The sequence below is a fragment of the Nerophis lumbriciformis genome, linkage group LG21, assembly GCF_033978685.3.
Source record: "Nerophis lumbriciformis linkage group LG21, RoL_Nlum_v2.1, whole genome shotgun sequence".
Taxonomy (NCBI): Eukaryota; Metazoa; Chordata; class Actinopteri; order Syngnathiformes; family Syngnathidae; genus Nerophis; species Nerophis lumbriciformis.
The window spans coordinates 23,430,746-23,446,924 of NC_084568.2; positions in this window are offsets into that span (position 1 = coordinate 23,430,746).

A 16,179-nucleotide genomic window follows, 5' to 3' on the forward strand; every position below is an offset into this window, starting at 1 on the left:
ACGGAACATATAAAATGTTGGTGTTGTTTACTTGAGTCATATTGCAATCTACACGTATCTCTTTTGTGTGACTGCCATCATATTGCAGTCCACACGTATCTCTTATGTTTGACTACCATCTACTGGTCACACTTATTATTTCACCATGTACCAAATAAATTAGCTTAGAGGTCGGTAGGGAAAACCAGAATTATTCCGTACAATAGGTGCACCGGGATATAAGTCGCACTGTAGAGTTTTGAGGGAAAAAAATGATTTTAAGTGTGCCTCATAGTCCGGAAAATACAGTACATATATACTTACATCATGTATATAAAACCCTAATGGATGTTTTTTTAGGGGCTCTATAGGCAGAATTGACTTATAGGCTTGACAATAGGCTCCAATGACTTTTGATCTGGTTTCTCCAATATTTAGAATGCATTGGACAAAAAATCCATCCCTCGTCATGTCTTTCATAATGATTGTGAAGGATAGGCAAAATTAAAAAAAAAAAACGTGCAGTTGCCCTACTTTCAATATTATCAATTAAAAGCCAACATCGTCACCCATCATGTTGTAACACTGGCCAAGCAAAAAAAAAATGTTTACGTTATTTTCCACACTAAAGCAGACCGGAGCAGATTGGAATCGCACAAAGATGCGTTTGAACTCCGTGGCGAAAAAGTGGAGCAGAGTTCACATTGCACGTGGATGCAGTTTTTGGAGCATAGACCAACAACAGTCCCTCACTGACTTGCAGGATTGGCAAACATGCACTTATGCAACGCAGGGTACAAAGCAGACTTTGAGCAGTAGTTTCCCAATGAAGGCCAAAAAACTTCTTTTTTTTTTTTTGCAGTGCAGTTTAATCTAGTTTACGTGGGGAAGAAAACCCACCAACTACGAATCACGTCAGTACCTCTTTTGTTGGTATATCTTTGGGACCAAAGTTGTATGATATTTAGTGTCCTATTTTAAAAGTAGACCAAATCATCTTTAGTCAAAAGTTGTTTTTCATTTATTAATTGGCCCTTTGGGGCAAAATTAGACACTCACTCTCACAACAAACATTATTAAATTTGTTTACATTTGGGGCCTGATCTACTAAAAGTTTGCTTGTATTAAAACACGTGCAAACTTGATCTACTAAGCTTGTGCGCCAAGGATTACGTTTCTTCAATAAGCAAAGTAGCAAGTGTGTTTTTGTTATTGTGGAGGGGGGCGTGGCCTGCGGGCCTGCAGCAAACCGGGGTGTGCCAGGATTGGCCTCGAAGTCAGCGACAGGTGTGTAGATGGCCCACCTGGGCCTTGTTATCTAATCACCTGTCGCTCTGTATAAGCAGCAACCAGGAGGAGAGACGTGGTGGGAGCTGGAGGGAAGCTGGAGTCAGAGCACGGGCGTGACGGACACAGACAAACACTTGCTGAAAGGCAACCCAGAGACTGTAGTGAAGAAAAATAAAAGTCTATCGTAACCATGAAACGGGCTCGCATGACAATGCTTGGTGGTCTGGAGGACCCACTGGAAGAGAGCTTCCACAGTTATGTATCTGCAGAATATATGCTGATTATTAGAGGGCCCATAATACTAGGAAGAGATGCAAACGTAATCATGTAGCATTCGCAATGTAGTTTCAACTATGTTTGTACGGTATACCGGTACTAGTACAGTACCGCGATACTAATAAATCATAAATGGTACTATACCGCCTCTAAAAATACCGGTTCCCCGTTTTTTCCCTCCTTTTTTTTCCGTGACATTGCTGGTTGGAGCATGTTCGGCGTACTTACAGGTAGACCCAATGTGTGGACAGAAAAGGGAGTGAAAAGTGGACACATTTTGGCTTAAAAACTAATGATAAAGGTGACTGTGGGGGGTGGCGTGGCCTGCGAACCTGCAGCGAAGCGGGGTGTGCCAGGACCGGCTTCGAGATCAGCGACAGGTGCATAGATGACCCATCTGGGAGTGTTAGTCTGATAACCTGACGCTCTGTTAAAGGCAGCCATCCGGAAGGAGAAGAGAGAGTTGTTGATGGCGGTTGGTGAAGCGCGAGCACGAACGAGAGCAAGAGCGAGAGCAAGACAGACGACACTCTGGAGAGAAACCATTCGTGTGCTCGATTGAGAGAAAAGACAACTGCTGAAAAGCACCCCGAAGCAAGATTATTGTAAAATAAAACAGTGTTGTCAACCTGGAAGAGCCTGGCATGTCGGGCAATATATTTATCTGTACAGTTACCTATTTATTTATTTATATATGCACCTTATTGCTTTTTTATCCTGCACTACCATGAGCTTCCATCCATCCATCCATCTTCTTCACTTATCCGAGGTCGGGTCGCGGGGGCAGCAGCCTAAGCAGGGAAGCCCAGACTTCCCTCTCCCCAGCCACTTCGTCCAGCTCTTCCTGTGGGACCCCGAGGCGTTCCCAGGCCAGCCGGGAGACATAGTCTTCCCAACTTGTCCTGGGTCTTCCCCGCGGCCTCCTACCGGTTGGACGTGCCCTAAACACCTCCCTAGGGAGGCGTTCGGGTGGCATCCTGACCAGATGCCCGAACCACCTCATCTGGCTCCTCTCGATGTGGAGGAGCAGCGGCTTTACTTTGAGCTCCTCCCGGATGGCAGAGCTTCTCACCCTATCTCTAAGGGAGAGCCCCGCCAACCGGCGGAGGAAACTCATTTCAGCCGCTTGTACCCGTGATCTTGTCCTTTCGGTCATAACCCAAAGCTCATGACCATAGGTGAGGATGGGAACGTAGATCGACCGGTAAATTGAGAGCTTTGCCTTCCGGCTCAGCTCCTTCTTCACCACAACGGATCGATACAGCGTCCGCATTACTGAAGACGCCGCACCGATCCGCCTGTCGATCTCACGATCCACTCTTCCCCCACTCGTGAACAAGACTCCGAGGTACTTGAACCCCTCCACTTGGGGCAAGATCTCCTCCCCAACCCGGAGATGGCACTCCACCCTTTTCCATGGACTCGGACTTGGAGGTGCTGATTCTCATCCCAGTCGCTTCACACTCGGCTGCGAACCGATCCAGCGAGAGCTGAAGATCCTGGCCAGATGAAGCCATCAGGACCACATCATCTGCAAAAAGCAGAGACCTAATCCTGCAGCCACCAAACCAGATCCCCTCAACGCCTTGACTGCGCCTAGAAATTCTGTCCATAAAAGTTATGAACAGAATCGGTGACAAAGGGCAGCCTTGGCGGAGTCCAACCCTCACTGGAAACGTGTCCGACTTACTACCGGCAATGCGGACCAAGCTCTGGCACTGAGCATACAGGGAGCGGACTGCCACAATCAGACAGTCCGATACCCCATACTCCCTGAGCACTCCCCACAGGACTTCCCGAGGGACACGGTCGAATGCCTTCTCCAAGTCCACAAAACACATGTAGACTGGTTGGGCAAACTCCCATGCACCCTCAAGGACCCTGCTGAGAGTATAGAGCTGGTCCACAGTTCCACGACCAGGACGAAAACCACACTGTTCCTCCCGAATCCGAGGTTTGACTATCCGGCGTAGCCTCCTCTCCAGTACACCTGAATAGACCTTACCGGGAAGGCTGAGGAGTGTGATCCCACGATAGTTAGAACACACCCTCCGGTTCCCCTTCTTAAAGAGAGGAACCACCACCCCGGTCTGCCAATCCAGTGGTACCGCCCCCGATGTCCACGCGATTCTGCAGAGTCTTGTCAACCAAGACAGCCCCACAGCATCCAGAGCCTTAAGGAACTCCGGGCGGATCTCATCCACCCCCGGGGCCTTGCCACCGAGGAGCTTTTTAACTACCTCAGCAACCTCAGCCCCAGAAATAGGAGAGCCCACCACAGACTCCCCAGGCACTGCTTCCTCATAGGAAGACGTGTTGGTGGGATTGAGGAGGTCTTCGAAGTGTTCCCTCCACCGATCCACAACATCCGCAGTCGAGGTCAGCAGAACACCATCCTCGCCATACACGGTGTTGATAGTGCACTGCTTCCCCTTCCTGAGGCGGCGGATGGTGGTCCAGAATTGCTTCGAAGTCGTCCGGAAGTCGTTTTCCATGGCCTCACCGAACTCCTCCCATGTCCGAGTTTTTGCCTCTGCGACCGCTGAAGCCGCACACCGCTTGGCCTGTCGGTACCTGTCCACTGCTTCAGGAGTCCTATGAGCCAAAAGAACCCGATAGGACTCCTTCTTCAGCTTGACGGCATCCCTCACCGCCGGTGTCCACCAACGGGTTCTAGGATTACCGCCACGACAAGCACCAACTACCTTGCGGCCACAGCTCCAATCAGCCGCCTCGACAATAGAGGCGCGGAACATGGTCCATTCGGACTCAATGTCCAGCACCTCCCTCGTGACATGTTCAAAGTTCTTCCGGAGGTGGGAATTGAAACTCTCTCTGACAGGAGACTCTGCTAGACGTTCCCAGCAAACCCTCACAATGCGTTTGGGCCTGCCAGGTCTGTCCGGCATCCTCCCCCACCATCGCAGCCAACTCACCACCAGGTGGTGATCGGTAGAAAGCTCCGCCCCTCTCTTCACCCGAGTGTCCAAAACATGAGGCCGCAAATCCGATGACACAACTACAAAGTCGATCATGGAACTGCGGCCTTGGGTGTCCTGGTGGCAAGTGCACATATGGACACCCTTATGTTTGAACATGGTGTTCGTTATGGACAATCTGTGACGGGCACAAAAGTCCAATAACAAAACACCGCTCGGGTTCAGATCAGGGCAGCCATTCTTCCCAATCACGCCTCTCCAGGTTTCACTGTCGCTGCCAACATGAGCATTGAAGTCCCTTAGTAGAACGAGGGAATCACCCGGGGGAGCACTCTCAAGTACTCCCTCGAGTGAATCCAAAAAGGGTGGGTACTCTGAGCTGCGGTTTGGCGCGTAAGCGCAAACCACAGTCAGGACCCGTACCCCCACCCGAAGGCGGAGGGAAGCTACCCTCTCGTCCACCGGGTTGAACTCCAACGTACAGGCTCTGAGCCGGGGGGAAACAAGAATTGCCACCCCAGCCCGTCGCCTCTCACTGCCGGCAACGCCAGAGTGGAAGAGAGTCCAGCCCCTCTCGAGAGAACTGGTTCCAGAGCCCTTGCTGTGCGTCGAAGTGAGTCCGACTATATCTAGCCGGAACTTCTCCACCTCGCGCACTAGCTCAGGCTCCTTTCCCCCCCAGCGAGGTGACGTTCCACGTCCCAAGAGCTAGCTTCTGTAGCCGAGGATCGGACCGCCAATTGCCCTGCCTTCGGCTTCCGCCCAGCTCACATCGCACCCGACCTCTACCATGAGCTAATGTAATGACATTTCGTTCTTATCTGTACTGTAAAGTTCAAATTTGAATGACAATAAAAAGGAAGTCTAAGTCTAAGTCTAATTGGTGGTCCAAAGAAGACTTCCACAGTGACGCTACAGTATACCACTGAAACGGCGCTCTACAAGAGGTACTTTAAAACATGGTTAGCCAGCGAGCAGCTAACGTACACCCTGAACAAGTCACCACCTCATCACAGGGCCAACACAGATAGACGACATTCACACTCACATTCACACAATAGGGCCAATTTAGTGTTGCCGATCAGCCTATCCCCAGGTGCATGTCTTCGGAGGCGGGAGGAAGCAGGTGTACCCGGAGGGAACCCACCCAGTCACAGGGAGAACATGCAAACTCCACACAGAAAGACCCCAAGCCCGGGAATCAAACCCAGGATATTCTTATCGTGTGGCTGAGCTATAACCACGCTGCCCATTATACATATATGTCTATACATATGTACGTTAGGCAAGCCTGTTTTGCAGGTTTCCCCGCTCTTCAGGGGATTTTGAAGAGCAGGGAAACCTGCGAAACAATCTTGTAGGGATGAAATAGCCCTTGTGTTTTTTCCTGACCTAACGTATGTTCCGCTTGTCGGGGGAGATGTGGCCAGCGCGCTTGCAGGAGCAAAGGTCACCGCCGCTGTCCATGGTGCCGAGGACGAGCACCATTGGGCAGGGCCGGGGCATGTGCTGACGGCGAGACACAGCTGGCAGGTGATTAGATTTCACAGGTGGTATGTGTTAATCTAATCATCTGTTGTCTTTAACAGTGAGCGGCTGGGTGCAGGAGGAGGAGGAGGATTAGAGAGACTGCAACGTCTGGAGCAAACGTATCTATTGAAGAGCTTGTGAAAACATTAAAACCTTTGTCAACTCTGCGCAACTGGCCTCTAGGGTATGTATCAGTGAGACCACAAGTACGTGACTCTTACACCGCTCTACCCCGGTATTGAGCTCTGTATAACGGATAAACCACAGAAACCTTGACTATATACATATATATATGTATGTGTGTGTGTTTTTGTATGTATATAGATTATAGTTGTGTTTCACAACATAAAAGTTTGGAGTATGATAACATGAATGTAAAGGGAAATGATTGTCTATAGGGTGACAGCTGGCGTAGTACACGCAAAAATCTCTTGTAAATAAGGCAATCTGCACCACTCTTACATTTGTTATTAATTGTGAATGCAGTTTTAGTAGATCACCTGCAACATGCCTACTAATAGTACAGGGAATTGTATATACTGAACAAAAATATAAACGCAACGCTTTTGTTTTTGCTCCCATTTTTCATAAGTTCAACTCAAAGATCTACAACTTTTACTATATACACAAAATACTTATTCCTCTAAAGTAGAGATGTCCGATAATATCGGCAGTCCGATATTATCGGCCGATAAATGCTTTAAAATGTAATATCGGAAATTGTCGGTTTCGGTTTCGAAAAGTTAAATTTATGACTTTTTAAAACGCCGCTGTACGGAGTGGTACAAGGACGTAGGGAGAAGTACAGAGCTCCAATAAACCTTAAAGGCACTGCCTTTGCGTGCCGGCCCAATCACATGATATCTACGGCTTTTCACACACACAAGTGAATGCCACCCATACTTGGTCAACAGCCATGCAGGTCACACTGAGGGTGGCCGTGTAAACAACTTTAACACTGTTACAAATATGCGCCACACTGTGAACCCACACCAAACAAGAATGACAAACACATTTCAGGAGAACATCCGCACAGTAACACAACAAAAACGCAACAGAACAAATACCCAGAACCCCTTGCTGCACTAACTCTTCCGGGACGCTACAATATACACCCCCCGCTACTCCCCCCCCCCCCCCCCCACCTCAGCCCTGCCCCTCCCAACCCCGCCCACCTCAACCTCCTCATGCTCTCTCAGGGAGGGCATGTCCCAAATTCCAAGCTGCTGTTTTGAGGCATGTTAAAAAAAATAATGCACTTTGTGACTTCAATAACAAATATGGCAGTGCCATGTTGGCATTTTTTTCCACAACTTGAGTTGATTTATTTTGGAAAACCTTGTTACATTGTTTAATGCATCCAGCGGGGCATCACAACAAAATTAGGCATAATAATGTGTTAATTCCACGACTGTATATATCGGTATCGGTTGATATCGGAATCGGTAATCAAGAGTTGGACAATATCGGAATATCGGATATTGGCAAAAAAAGCCATTATCGGACATCTCTAATAAAAATAATAATAATAATACATTTTATTTGGTATAGCGCTTTTCAGTGTACTCAAAGACGCTTTACAGGATAAAAAAACTAAAATATAAAACAGTTCAAAGTAATAATATATAATACAGGAAATATAAAAGCAGTACATAGTAAAATACATAATAACACTGGAATCGGAATCGGTAATTAAGAGTTGGACAATATCGGAATATCGGATACCGGCAAAAAAGCCATTATCAGACATCTCTACTCTAAAGTATTGTTTACAAATCTGTATAAACTGTGTTAGTGAGCATTTATTTGTGAAGATAATCCATCCCATCTCACAGGTGAGGCCTATCAAGATGTTGATTAAACAGCATGATTGTTGCACAGGTGTGCCCTAATAAAAGGCCACACTGAAATGTGCAGTTTTGCTCTATTGGGGGTCTGAGGGGGTCAGAAAAGTAGTCAGTATCTGGTGTGACCACTATTTGTCTCACACAGTGCTACACATCAGCTTTGCATAGAGTTGATCAGGTTGTTGATTGTGGCCTGTGGAATGTTGGTCCTCTCCTCTTCAATGGCTGTGCCAAGTTGCTGGATGTTGGTAGAAACTGGAACACGCTGTCGTATACGCCGAGCCACAGCATCGCAAACATGCTCAATGCTGGCTATGGGATGTTTTCAACTTCCAGGAATTGTGTACAGATCCTTGCAACATGGGGCGGTGGATTGTCATGCTGCAACTTGAGGTGATGTTCTCGGGTGAATGGCACAACAATGGGCCTCAGGATCTCGTCACGGTATCAAAATGCCATCAATAAAATGCACTTGCGTTCGCTATCCATAACATACGCCTGCCCATACCAAGACCCCACCCCTACCATGGCCACTCGATTCACAACCTTGACATCAGCAAACCGCTCTCCCACACGAGGTCCCACACACAGTCTGCCATCTGCCCTGAACAGTGGAAACCGGGATGCATCCGTGAATAGAACACCTCTCTAACGTGCCAGAGGTCATCGAATGCGAGCATTTGCCCACTCAACGGACTGCAGTCAGGTCGAGACCCCCATGAGGACGACGAGCATGAGTTTCCCACAGTTTGTGCAGAAATTATTTGGTTATGCAAACCAATTGTTGGTTCGGTGCGGCGTCTTCAGTAAGGCGGACGCTGTATCGATCCGTTGTGGTGAAGGAGCAGCTGAGCCGGAAGGCAAAGCTCTCAATTTACCGGTCGATCTACGTTCCCATCCTCACCTATGGTCATGAGCTTTGGGTTATGACCAAAAGGACAAGATCACGGGTACAAGCGGCAAAAACTAGTTTCCTCCTCCGGCTGGCGGGGATCTCTCTTAGAAATAGGGTGAGAAACTCTGTCATCCGGGAGGAGCTCAAAGTAAAGCCGCTGCTCCTCCACATGGAGAGAAGCCAGATGAGGTGATTCGGGCATCTGGTCAGGATGCCACCCGAACGCCTCCCTAGGGAGGTGTTTCGGGCACGTCCGACCGGTAGGAGGCCACAGGGAAGACCCAGGACATGTTGGAAAGACTATGTCTCCCGGCTGGCCTGGGAACGCCTCGGGATCTCCCGGAAGGAGCTGGACGAAGTGGCTGGGGAGAGGGAAGTCTGGGCTTCCCTGCTTAGGCTGCTGCCCCTGCGACCTGACCTCAGATAAGCGGAAGAAGATGGATGTATGCAAACCAATTGTTGCAGCAGCTGTCCGGGTGGTTAGTCCCAAACAATCGTGGAGGTGCATATGCTGGATGTGGAGGTCCTGGGCTGGTGGGGTTACGACTTAGGGAGACGACTTATTTATGTTCAAGAGCAACAGCTCTGGTGGACTTTCCTGTAGTCAGCACGCCAACTGCACGCTCCCTCAAAACCTGCGACATCTGTGTCAGTGTGCTGTGTGATAAAACTGCACATTTCCGAGTGGGCTTTTATCGTGGACAGCCTGACCTGTGCAATTGGACATGATAGACTTTTATTTATCCCTCAATGGGGAAATTACTTTGTTGCAGTGCAGGTTTTTATGTACATTAACAGAACTAAAGTGTTATAAAAAAAACATTTTTTTTTAATAATTACTACATATTGTGCACTAAAATATATCAATATTGTATGCCAGTGTGACTGGGTTGGTAGAGTGGTCGCGCCAGCAACTCGAGGATTCCAGGTTAGATCAACGCTTCCGCCAACCTAGTCACTGCCGTTGTGTCCTTGAGCAAAGATACTATACCCACCTGTTCCCAGTGCAACCCACACTGGTTTAAATGTAACTTACATCATTCGGTTTCACTATGTAAAGCGCTTTGAGTCACTAGAGAAAAGCGCTACATAAATATAATTCACTATTAATTCACTAGGACAGAGTCAGCTCTCTTAATCAGTTTAATGGCTTTTTTGCCGATATCCGATATTCCGATATTGTCCAACTCTTAATTACCGATTCCGATATCAACCGATACCGAATATATACCGTCGTGGAATTAACACATTATTATGCCTAATTTTGTTGTGATGCCCCGCTGGATGCATTAAACAATGTAACAAGGTTTTCCAAAATAAATCAACTCAAGTTATGGAAACAAATGCCATATTTATTATTGAAGTCACAAAGTGTATTTTTATTTTTTTAACATGCCTCAAAACAGCAGCTTGGAATTTGGGACATGCTCTCCCTGAGAGAGCATGAGGAGGTTGAGGTGGGCGGGGTTGGGGGGGGGCGGGGTTGGGGTGGGGGGAAGGGGATAGCGGGGGGGGTGTATATTGTAGCGTCCCGGAAGAGTTAGTGCTGCAAGGGGTTCTGGGTATTTGTTCTGTTGTGTTTATGTTGTGTTACTGTGCGGATGTTCTCCCGAAATGTGTTTGTCTCATCATTCGGTTTCACTATGTAAAACGCTTTGAGTCACAAGAGAAAAGCGCTACATAAATATAATTCACTATTAATTCACTAGGACTGAGTCAGCTCTCTTAATCAGTTTATTAGGTCTGTTCCTGTCTCTGACCGTGATTCCCCCACCCCAGCAAACAACGTCATAGAACCTGCGGTATTTAAATAAGTCCACTATTTCTATATCTGCCACCCGGACAGCTGCTGCAACAATTGGTTTGCATAATCAAATCATTTCTGCATAAACTGTGGGAAACCGTCTCAGGGGAAGCTGAGTGGGTGGTGGAGCGGACCGCCGGAAGTATAACCCCGAGCTCTTTTGTTTTACTGGTGTTCAAGTGCAGGTGATTACGTGCCCACCAGTCAAGAAGGGATGTGATGTGGCAGAAGATGAACAAGGTTGTAATCAGAGCGTCCAAGAGGGGGCAGTGGGGTGGCTGTGTATGTGTCCTTGTCACGGGCATACAGCGATCCAAGGTTTTCACTGTCCCTTGTGCGCCACTTCACATACTGAGTGGGCAGGGTGGCAGAAAGAGTGGCATGATTAAAGTCGCCAGAGATAAGGAGACGGGCTCGTGGGTGCTTTGATTGCAGCTGTGACACCGTATTTCTGTACGCACTCACATGCAGCAGCAAGGTCAGTAAGCAGTTATCACAATTACATGCGAACACTCTCTGTAGATGTAATAAGGTTTAACGCTGACCACCAGAAGCTCAATGTCCCTGCTCCGTAGTTTTTCTTTAACAGTGATGTGATTAGGACCACACTAATTGTTATTGTACTTTCTTCTTACCGCTCTCAGACAATATCCGGTGCGCACAAATGAGTAAGAATCCGTCCAGACCAGACCTGTGCAACTTAAGGCCCGGGAGCGGCATGCGGCCTATTAAGCTTTTCAATCTGGCCCACCGGACATTACCAAAAAATGTTTTTAGTAGATGTCCGATAATGGCTTTTTTGCCGATATCCGATATTCCGATATTGTCCAACTCTTAAAACCTGTTCGCGGGCCTAATCCAGCCCTCGGGCCGTACGTTTGACGCCCCCGGTGTAAACAACTGAGCCATGGCTAAAAGGGTTTGATTGAAAAAGTCCACAAAAAAGTACCAGATGTAGGGCAGTGTCATATCTGTGTAATCATGTTTTGTCTTAGTCATGTTTTGTTTAGTTATTGGACTTTTTAGTTTCTGGCTTTTCACTCCCTTGTCTTGTTTCCATGATTACCCATTAGTTTCACCTGTTCCACGTTTGGACTCATTGTGCACTCTTGTTTGTCACCATAGCAACCCATTAGTTTTCACCTGTCACGTCACGCACCTGTTTCACGTTTTGAGTCACGCACCTGTTTTCGTTAATCATGTCTGTAGTATTTAAGTTAATTGTTTTTCAGTTTGTCTTTCTGGTGACATCCCCACATTTATGCTCTGCACATTTCTGACTCTTTTTTCATGTCCATCGTTCACGCTGCTCCTTTTTGTCCATGCCAAGTAAGTTTTGTTTATTATTGCCACAGTTAGTGTTTTTTGTTGTTTGTAGTTTTTGCCTTTGTGCAAGTGTTTGGTTTCATAGTTTGTTCTCCGCCATTGTGCGCGCCTTTTGTTTACTTCCTTGTTTTGTATTTATAGTGTTTAAATAAAAATGTACCTTCATTCCCGTCTCGCCCGAGCCAACTTTCCGTTGCCTTCGAGAAAAACTAAACCCCAGGACCAAGTCACGACAGGCAGAAATCACAAAAGTGCCACCCTTAGTTGCGGGGGTTTACACAAAAAGGTAAAAACACATGGAAACAATAGGGAAACTTTAAAGAACAGGAGAATATCAAAGAGCACAAAGCTGCAACTTTGGAAAAAAACAATTATAAATAAACCTTCCATCCTTTTTTCTACCGCCTGTCCCTCTCGGGGTCGCTGGGGTGGTTGGAGCCTGTCTCAGCAGAAGGCGGAGTACACCCTGGACAAGTCACCACCTCATCACAGAGCCAACAACATTCACACTCACTTTCACACACTAGGGCCAATTTAGTGGTGCCAATCAACCTATCCGCAGGTGCATGTTTTTGCGGGTGGAAAGAAGCCCACAGGGAACCCACACAGTGACGGGGAGAACATGCAAACTCCACACAGAAAGACCCTCAAAGTCGGGAATCAGACCCGATTGTGACGATCTGTCACTTCACTTCTGTTTGTATTTCCTTGGTTGGTGCTTGTTTCCTGTCCTTTTTGTAACCATTTCCTGCGTGTCTTCCTGAGCGCTCCTTTCCCTCACCTGTCCCTGATTGGCGGCCGGGCACACCTGGTTGCAATTGCCAATCAGGCTGCTATTTCTGCCTGCCTCGCCTATTCCTCAGGGCTGGAGGATTAATTATGCCAAGGACCATATGCTGCATGCATGACTGCTCCTCCTCCGTCGAGTACAATAAAGACTCTTACCTGTACGTCCTTCTCCTGTTTCCTGCATCTTGGGGTCACAACTATCCTGACTAGGATCTTCTTATTGTGAGGCCACAGCACTAACCCCTGTACCACCATGCTGCCCAATAATAATAATAATAATAATAATAATAATAAATGTTTTTAAATAAACAAAAAATATTCATGCTGTTTAATCAGCATCTTGATATACCACACCTGTGACATGGGGTTGATTATATTGGCAAATAAGAAATGCTCACTAGCACAGATTTAGACAATTTGTGAAAAATATTTGAAAGGAATAGATAGGTATTTTGTATATATAGTAGTGTTGTCCCGATACCAGTGTTTTTGTACTAGTACCGGTACCAAAATTATTTTGATACTTTTCGGTACTTTTCTAAATAAAGAGGACCACAAAAAAATGGCAATATTGGCATTATTGGCATTAGTGTACATGCAACATATGTTTCTTATTGCAAGTTTGTCCTTAAATAAAATAGTGAACAAACAAGACAACTTGTCTGTTAGTAGTAAGTAAGCAAGCAAATGCTCCTAATTTAGTCTGCTGATGTATACAGTAACATATTGTGTCATTTTCCCTTCTATTATTTTGTCAATATTATTAAGGACAAGTGGTAGAAAAAGAATTATTAATCTACTTGTTCATTTACTGTTAATATCTGCTTACTTTCTTTTAACATGTTCTGTCTACACTTCTGTTAAAATGTAATAATCATTTATTATTCTGTTGTTTGGATACTTTACATTAGTTTTGGATGATACCACAAATTTGGGTATCAATCCGATAGCAAGTAGTTACAGGATCATACATTGGTCATATTCAAAGTCCTCATGTGTCCAGGGACATATTTCCTGAGTTTATAAACATAATATGAATTTTTTTTAAAAGGAAAGAAGATGTTGTGATGCCAAAAAATATCAACTTAATCATAGCAGTATCGACTAGATATGCTACTGTACTTGATATCATTACAGTGGATGTCAGGTGTAGATCCACCAATGGTGTTTGTTTACATTGTGACGCCGGTGAGCTATGGTGTGTAGTGAAGCATGTTTAGCTATTCCTCGTCCTGCAGGGATGATACTTGCAAGAAACTTACTATATTTGTCGCCATGGAGACCATGATTAGTGATTTAGAAGTAGCCAAAACACTGCCGACATATGGCTAGCTAGCTAGCCATATCTTAAAGCACCTCTTCCTGAGGGCGTTTCAGTGTTATAACTTCACATTTATCATCAGTTTTTAAGCCAAAATGCGTCCGTTCTCCCTCTGTCTGTCTACACACTGTCTGCTTTTAAGTACTCTGTGATTGTGCGCTGCCGAACATGCTCCTCTGCTCGTAAAACCAGCAATGACACGACGTGACGATGACGGGGGGCGTGAGAAGGGGTGGGGGGTGTTACTTTTCAGAGGCGGTATAGTACCGAATATGATTCATTAGTATTGCGGAAGTATACTAATACCGGTATACCGCACAACTAGAGATAATATCGGCAGGCCGATATTATCGGCCGATAAATGCGTTAAAATGTAATATCGGAAATGATCCGTATCGGGTTTTTTTTAATCGGTATTTTTATTTATTTATTTTTTATTTTTTATTAAATCAACATAAAAAAACACAAGATACACTTACAATTAGTGCACCAACCCCCAAAAAAACCCTCCCCCATTTACACTCATTCACACTCATTCACACAAAAGGGTTGTTTCTTTCTGTTATTAATATTCTGGTTCCTACATTATATATCAATATATATCAATACAGTCTGCAAGGGATACAGTCCGTAAGCACACATGATTGTGCGGGCTGCTGGTCCACTAATAGTACTAACCTTTAACAGTTAATTTTACTAAATTTCTTTAATTACTAGTTTCCATGTAACTGTTTTTATATTGTTTTTCTTTCTTTTTTATTCAAGAAAATGTTTTTAATTTATTTATCTTATTTTATAAAAAAAATGTAAAAGTACCTTATCTTCACCATACCTGGTTGTCCAAATTAGGCATAATAATGTGTTAATTCCACGACTGTATATATCGGTTGATATCGGTATAGGTAATTAAAGAGTTGGACAATATCGGAATATCGGCAAAAAGTCATTATCAGACATCCCTACGTACAACCCTAGTTTTTAGTAAAAGTTTTAGATCTTTGCGTTCAACTCATGCAAAATGGGAGCAAATACAAAAGTGTTGCGTTCATATTTTTGTTCAGTATCGTTTGCACACGCTATGTCGCACTTATCTGGGATCTTTGTAGATCAGGCCATTAATGTGCCAATTAAATATTCTAAAAATTCCTAAGAGGTGATTCTACTCACCACAGGTTTATATATTTTTTATGTAAAAATCTTCATGTGAACCTTTATCATATTAGTGTATTTGTACCCGACCTGTTTTTATTATCTAGAAAATGGAGGCTGGCCACTAAATTATTTTAAAAAAAATTTTTTTGTGAAACTACTGTTGCAGATGTTAAAACTTGAAACTCAAACATGAATGTTTTGAAAAAAAATAAAAAAATCTTAAAATGTTGATTCAACCACACATTCACTTGGCCCTTATTCCACCTTATGTACCACCTATTTGTTGTCACCCACACTCTCAAAGATCTGAAAACACACAGCACAGGCCTTTTTTCTGTCTCCTCCCCTTCATTTCCGAGCATGAGTGATGCAGATTTAGTTTAATGACATACCTGTGGCTGCGTGACCGACTGACTTGTAGTGCGGACAAGTGGACCATTCTCCGTCTCACCGCCTGACCAAATCCCCTTAATATATTTTTTCATAAACCTGCTGCAGCCTTTTCCACCACATGAAACACAACTCTCACGCAGGTAGCAAAGAATTGACAACAACACACAGTAAACAGCACGGATGGTCTTAAACCAGTGGTTCTCAAACTTTTTTCCGCCCATGTACCAAGTCGGAAAAAATTGACTCTCCGAGTATACTGCAAAAACTGAAATCTAAGTAAGATTAAATATCTCAAATAAGGGTGATATTTGTTTATTTTCTGTCTGATAAGATAATTCTTCTCACTAAGCAGATTTTATGTTCGAGTATTTTACTTGTTTTAAGTGTTTTGGTCCTAAATGATCTCAGTAAGATATTACAGCTTGTTGCTGAGATTTTATGACCTATATTGAGTAAAAGATGCTTGAAACTAGAATATCAACTGTTGCAAAGCTGTGTCATCAACACTCACAAGTATAAAACTACTTTTTTAAAGTAATAATTTCTTATTCCAAGGAATGAACAAAAAAATAATGACTTTGACACAATTGTGTCTCATAATTAAAACAGATGACAGCCAAATGGACTTTGCTGTTTTA